Source organism: Dermacentor albipictus, chromosome 4 (assembly GCF_038994185.2).
Source record: "Dermacentor albipictus isolate Rhodes 1998 colony chromosome 4, USDA_Dalb.pri_finalv2, whole genome shotgun sequence".
In the NCBI taxonomy this organism is placed as follows: Eukaryota; Metazoa; Arthropoda; class Arachnida; order Ixodida; family Ixodidae; genus Dermacentor; species Dermacentor albipictus.
The window spans coordinates 18,171,802-18,179,398 of NC_091824.1; the positions used below are offsets into that span (position 1 = coordinate 18,171,802).

The following is a 7,597-nucleotide window of genomic DNA, read 5'->3' on the forward strand; positions in this document are numbered from 1 at the left end:
GAGAGAAGTGAATCAGTCTAACATGACTGCTCAAGAGAAGTGTCACCAGCATTCGCACAACAACAGTTTTTATACACCCGGTCCGCCGGCCATACGAGGCGGCGACTGTTCGTTTACTCATCACCAACTCGCCGCTGCTCCGCAGATCAGTTTACGTACACAAAGGCAACCGCGTTCTGATGCCCGACGCCGGGGTTGGAGGGGTGCCGTTCCGGGAAGTATCGGCGCCCATCGTGGGTAGCTCGTTGTCTTGCGTCTGGACGAGCATGAGAAGCACCAAAATACGGCTTCCCCACGGCAGCTTGTCCATGCGTGTCATATCAGGTCCACGTTGGGGAACTCCGGAACCATAGTTCACAACACCGAACTCGTCCCGTCACAATGTCGATGGGGCTGGTGGAAGGCGGCGGTTTTCAGCACAAAGGCCGCTTCTTCGAACGCCTCCTAGCTGCAGTGACGGAGAGGGTGCGGAATGCGCGTCTTGCCCCCTTGTCGTAATTGGGTGGCAATTTTGCCTTAACAGCCATTCTTAACAACGTTCGCAACGGCACATGGCACCGGACCACACTACACGACGCCATACTGTGCACTGGTCCATATGGACGCAACAGTGTCACAAACAGAACCTCCTAGCAAGTCTCGTCTCGGCCAAACAGCCATCTGCGGCGCGTCCATGGACCACTCGGGTTCCAAGAGAACAAGAAACCCTGCCTCAGCGCGAAAAGATGACATTCAACTGCAGAGTGCCCTGTATCTGCCTTTTCAACGTCGCTAATGGGAATGACAAATACAGCTTCAGCGTACTAGAAGTTATAGCTCGAGTGACGCAGTGCAGGAGGTGTAAGAAAGCAGGAAGAACTCGGAAGCAATATTTTTTGTAACTTGTTTGGGCAATAACCAGCGTATATTTGCGGTCCTGTAGTAAGGGTTGGGGGGCCAAATGGCTCATTTTCTTAAGATTTGACTGGTTCCCCGGATGATCTCATTTTGCTCTAGCAACGGTGCCCGGATGCTCTCGTTCCATTCTCGTCATGGGTGCCCGGATAACGTCCCAGGATTTGTGCTCAATGTCTCTTGAGGTCGCCGACAATAGGAGCTAAAAGCATTTCATGTTTAAAAACTGGTCGTCTCTCGCTCTGTTTTAGTTCTTAAAATCATGTACCGACTGGCTCAACAGCAAACATTACAATTGCAACACAACGAATTATCCATCGCGAGGATAAGTCTGGTATTGAGGAGTCATCCAGGTGCCATCGCTCACCGAGAATCTAGTAGATTACAATTCTGGCCACTTATCACTTCTGCACTGAGACAGCGCGGGAGCTGTAAGATAAGATCACGCAAGCTACAAGACAATTACCGGTATCTGAAGAGCTCCAACGTCAGTAGTGTACGTCGTAGCGGATATAGAGTGTCCGGCTTCCACCTGAAGTTCGTGGGTTAGGCATTTGTTGCGCGACCTATTTGAGGGTCAATTATTTGTCCTTTCATTCAGTATACGTTACGAGAAATATAAAGTGGGGGAATGGCTCTGTGTATGCGAAGCCTATTCTTTTTTTCATTTAGCTCCTATAATTTTGCCAAATTTTGTCATTATGGGCGTTGGTCTCACAAGTGTGCTCGTCTGGCAACAAACTGTTTACACCCTTAAATGTATTCGAGTGTTTACTGCGTACCTGCGTGGGAATTAAATAGGGCAAGAAGTTCTGACGAGCAGACAGCCTTTATTTACTCGGCTTTCAGTCAAGGGCTTTGCCCACCACTTAGTGGGACTGCGTACTTCCACCAGTGCAGGGTTGTTGTAACGATATCAGCCTCACGTAACCTTCGAGGCTACGTGAAACCATAATTTGTGTTCTGCTCAATTTAGGTGAAATGTCGTGCGTTGCAGGCACTTAAGCGACCAAAACGACTACAAACTGTTTTTTTTTTTTTGCGAAAATGAAACGGCTGCGCAATTAGCTACAGCGCTTATTGACATTGCTTAGGGGGTTAAGTGGGTCCAAAGTGTGCAGAGGGCGCCACAGACGAAATAACATATGCACGGTTGCTTTCGGGTGGAGCCTGAATTACTCCAGAAGGTAATCTCCCTGCTGGTCATTAACCTGTATTTAACCCGTAGAGGCTCAGCCGTCTTCGCCGCGGTGCTTTCACGGTACCGGCAGCACACATGCGGCCCGCGCGCGGCAGGCTCGAAGGAATGCAGAGGCACGACAGGCGCGCAGTTGCCTTCTTTGGCCGCGAAAACGACAAAGCCAAGTGGTCGAACCCTGACGCCGCACGGCAGCGTTTGGCACGGGCGCTGTGCGCACAAGCACCAACGCGCCAGAATGCCTACGCACCGATGCGTGGCCCGAGTGAAACGGACGGCACACTTCCAGCTACCAGCGTTCGCGGTTTCCTTTCTGTCTCATCTACCACTGATGATTCAGGGGCGTAGTGTGCGACGCCTCGTGGCTGCCAGGGCGAATATTTGCGCTCCGCAGCACAAGTTGCCTAGCGTGCTGTCTCGCTGGCAACACGTCGCCCCCGTGCCTTTTGAGATCCCCGTCTGAGGACTTTGAGCACAATGCTAAACCTAGCATTCCATTTCAATGCTGCGTCCTTTGGTTGAAGCGATATATATATATATATATATATATATATATATATATATATATACAACGTTGAATTGGCACGGCATCCATTAGCAAAATCGTGTTATTTTTCCTACGTGCTTCTATTCTTTTAACTATACCTGCCGCCGATCCTGTGATCGATCCTGTGATGCATATCAACAGCAAACAGCAACAGCAACAGCTGTAATATATATATTGTGACGAAGAAGATCGGCAGGCTGAAAAGCCCCGTTGCCATCGCGTGGCTCGTACCCAGTTCGTTCGCTGTCTGCACCCTACCTGCTGTTGCCGCGTTGGTCGCTGCTTCTCTACGACCCGAATAAACCCCCTTTACAATATATATATATATATATATATATATATATATATATATATATATATATATATATATATATATATATATATATATATATATATATATATATATATATATATATACATATATATATATATTACAACTGCAGGTGGTCTGCTCCGCTCCACCGTCGGTGATGAGGTAATGACGTAGTGCGCTGTGTCGGGTGAGCTCATGAACAACACTTTCCTCTGTGGTGACCGCGGTTTAGATCATGGGTCACATTCACTGCGAAATCGTCACTGTTTAACACAAACAGAATCTTCGGCCTTCTACTGACCACGGTGTTAAACTACCGAACTATATGTAATAATTAAAGATTAAGTTCTCCGGTTCTAAGTGTGCCAAAACCACGATCTCATTATGGGGCACGCCGTAGTGGGGTGCTCCGGATTAATTTTGACCGCCTGGCGCTTTTAGCGCTCACCTAAGCCTGGGTAAACGAACGTCTTCGCACATCGCCTGCACCGAAATGCGGCCGGGATTCCATCCTGCGACCGGCAGCACCGTATAGCCCGACTCCACGGCCACTGGGCTAGACAGGGGCTGGTTTGATCGAAACATTTGTCCATGCCTGTCTTAAAGTAAGGTGACAAAAAGAGCCACATACTTACATTACCGCCCCATATCCCTAACAAGAGAGCGCTTCAAAATCATGGGATATGCCATTTACTCTCAAAGTGTCTACTTCTTAGAGTCAAATATATTTTTTTCAGGCACCACAGCATGACTTTCGCAAGGGCACGTCCTGCGAAACGCAACTGGTGATTTACGCGCACGATATACATTCCAAACTTGATCGAAACCTTCAAACGCCTGCCGTTTTTCTGGACTACACGAAATCCTTCAATAAAGTACCTCACCAAGGTCTGGTGTCTACGCCTTAATCTGCTTAATTAGATAAGAACGAGAAGAAAGGGGGTCAACCGAGGGGCTCGATTTTTAATAATAATATCATGAGAAGCCAGCAAACAAAGACACAGAGGGAAACATAAGGGAAATTACTTCTGCTTACTAATTGAATTAAAGAACTGATAAGTTAATCACAATGAAAGTGGATGAAAAAACAACTTGCCGCAGGTGGGGAATGATCCCACGTCTTCGCATTACGCGTGCGATGCTCTAACCGATTGAGCTACCACGGCACCGTTTTCCCATCCACTTTCCGGGGTATTTATGTGTTGCTACTAGAGCTACCAGCGCCATCACTCACAAGCCTTGGCAGCGGATGTGGAACATCCTTTCTGCCCTAGGCGTCACGAGTACGTGATCTTTTTGGGTGAAGGTATCTGGTCAGTAAACCCACACATGCTACCCGAAGGCATTATTGTTGTATGATTCGAGTCCCTCGCTAGAGAATTTGTAACGAAACGCTTCTGGTGTATCTTTATAGGTGATCAAACATTTCTCTCCCGGTAGCGTCAGATGTCCCACAAGTTGACTAAAGTTGCACGTTGCGCTTGTTGCTATATCATGATGAAGGCAAAAAGGGTAGCGCATCAGAAACAGGACGAGAGAAGAACGCAGACGACACACACGTTTGGTGCTAGCTTTAAACGGCTATTTATTGCGGTATAACAGCATACATATACACCTTTCTCCCGTGTGCATTAGAACACGTGCTCCGAGCAACCTGATAGCGTCTCTCGCTGCAGGATAGGAAATCTTTTTGACACATTAATTCCGCCTCGTTTCGTGATAATGAGATGGATGGTTTGCTGAAACTAGAGCCACTGAAGGTGGCGATGTGATATACTTCAACGATGAGCCTGGTCATCTCGTGAAGGCTTTTTGTTAGGCTCACTGTATCTTTAAAAAGAGGCCGGCCGAGGCATCTTTTGCAATGCTGTGCAAGAAAGTCATTGACATGCGCTTTACTTAGGTGGCTATTATGCTCTCTTAGCCTATCATTAACGCATCGCCAAGTCTGGCCGATGTAGCGAGCTGCACAGGCTGTAGGTATCTGGCAGATGACACCACAAGATTTTGTTCTTGGTCCTACTCTTTTCCTAGTTTATACTACCGACTTCGCTCTGTATCTTTCGTATGTTCGTCAATGATTGTGTGATCTAACATTCTATCTTCTGGCCAATTCGCCTTTCAAGCAGATATTAATCATGCACAGGAATGGAGGGAACATTGGGTAATGACGTTTAACCCTATGTTAAATGTGAAACTGCGTCTTTTACTCATCATCACAGTCCTCCTGCCTTTTCTTACACAATTGCTGACTTGCTGATTGCTGATAATTGCTGATCCAATACGAAAGCCAATTTGGTTTTCATAATGAATACTCCACAGATCTGGTTCTCGTACATCTAATTGATCAATTAAAATATTATTGACGGAGGTGTATTCGAAGATTCCGTTTTCATCGATCTAACAAAGGCGTTCGACTGCTTAAACCATCGTATCCTTTTTGCTAAGCTTGAGGCTATCAGTGTAGTTGGTCCTGCTCTCTCCCTATTAAAAAGCTACTTTTCTAATAGAGTATAGGTTGTGTCTGTGTCTAATGTCTATTCCAGGCAACAAATGATTAACATTGGTGCCCCTCAAGGATCCGTCTTAGGACCGCTACCGTTTGTCATTTTAATCAATGATGTACCTGTTTGTCGTCTAATAAGTGCATTTTGTACGCTGATGATACTACCACATTTGCGTCTCATAAAAACGTGTCCCTTCTTATTAACAAGCTAAATGCTGATCTAGAAAATGTTTGAAGTTGGTGCAATGATAACTTATTATCTATTATTGCCACCAAGACTGAATTGGTTGTATTTTCCTTACATCAAGATTCGGCATCCTTCCCTTCTTTAACTTTTGGATCACACGCGATCTTTCCTTGGGGTTTCTCTTTACTGTAGATCACATTTCTCAAATAAAAAAGGAAATAGCATGCGGTATTTCTGTTCTAATTAAGCTTCGACCCTAGGTTGCACATGACGCATTAACCTGGCTATACCACTCATTCACTCACTCTCATATTAACTACGGCATTATAAGCTAGGGTGACACTTCTAACACTCACTCGGCATCCTCCAGGTAATCAAGAACCAGTCAATAATAATTATTTCAAGCAGTTCACGCTTTGCAAATGGAAAATCACTACTACATGAAAGCAACATCCTAACCATTTCAGAACTCACCAAATCTAATCTAGAGGTTTTATTGTACAAATATATGACTAAGGAACTACTACCGATCTGCTTCTTACCTTGTGACCTGATAGCTCATAGTCGCCCTAGATCTGCACTTAATAGTAATTTTCTTTTAGTCGCTTTGGAATACTCTATCACCCATAATCAAAAATGCAAGGTATTTAGACCAATTTAAAATAGAAGTAAAATCATTCATAATATATACTTACTCATAATACTTACTACTACTATTACTACTACTACTACTACTACTACTACTACTACTACTACTACTACTACTACTACTACTACTACTACTACTACTACTACTACTACTGCTACTACTACAACAACAACAACAACAACAACAACAACAACAACTACTACTACTACTACTACTACTACTACTACTACTACTACTACTACTACTACTACTACTACTACTGCTACTACTACTACTATTAATAATAATAATAATCAGCAGCCTATTTTATGTCCACTGCCGGAAGAAGGCCTCTCCCGGCAATATCCAATTACCCCTGTCGTGCGCCAAACAATACCAACTAGCGCCCGCGAATTTCCTAATTTCATCGCCCCGCCTTTTCTTCTGCCGCCCTCGATTGCGCTTCCCTTCTCTTGGCACCGATTCTGCAACCCTAATGGTCCACCGGTTATCTAACCTACGCATTACATGACCTGCCCAGCTCCCCTTTTTATCTTAATATCAATTTGGATACTGGCTATACCCGTTTGCTCTCTGATCCAAACTGCTTTCTCCCTCTCTGTCTCTTAAATTACTGATAGTGTCCGTGTTTTTCTAATTTTATTATGTTTTTAAACTGCCATGTTGTTAACATGTGTTATTATTGCTCATATGCTATAAACATGTTTTTATGTCACTCTTAGCTCTTATCTGTGCTACTGTTGCTTTAAACATTGTGTACCATTATAAGTGTCTTTAACAGGAGATCCCGATACAGCCTACGACTATGGAACCTCCTTATGTATACTACACACATGTAATATTTCTGTATATTCATTAATAAATAAATTCTGAAATTCAACGTATAACTAGTAAAGTCTTTTAAATATCTCGTTGTTATCTTCTCTAATAATGTGTATTAGCATCCTCGCGCAAGTAGCATATGTTTATCAGCTAACGAAATGCCTGGCTTCCTGAAACGTTATTTACACCATGCACCACCACACGCAAGACTGCTCGCGCTCCCATCACTTGGAAGAACAAAACTAGAGTACACATCTGCCATAAACGATCCACACAAAGCTTGCTTAAGAAATGCACGTGAGTCAGTTAAGAATCGCGCCGCAAGATTAATCTCACTCCTCCTATCCGTATAAGTGTTACGTTAGTAAAAGCACAGTCCGACCTTCCGCTTCGTTCCCATGGTCTAGTCTGACACTGTTCCGCAAGTTCTGGTACTCATCACCTAATCGCGCGCCTTACATCTCAGCTCCATCAGGTATAT

The 7,597-nt window shown here is 44.6% G+C and overlaps 1 non-coding gene across 1 annotated transcript; it reads right to left on the minus strand.

Annotated features, from left to right (window-relative positions):
- Positions 1-4,045: 4,045 nt before the first annotated feature.
- TRNAT-CGU (transfer RNA threonine (anticodon CGU)) lies at positions 4,046-4,118 on the minus strand. Its single transcript has one exon. It is a non-coding gene; the product is annotated as a tRNA-Thr (tRNA).
- Between the last annotated feature and the right edge of the window lie 3,479 nt (positions 4,119-7,597).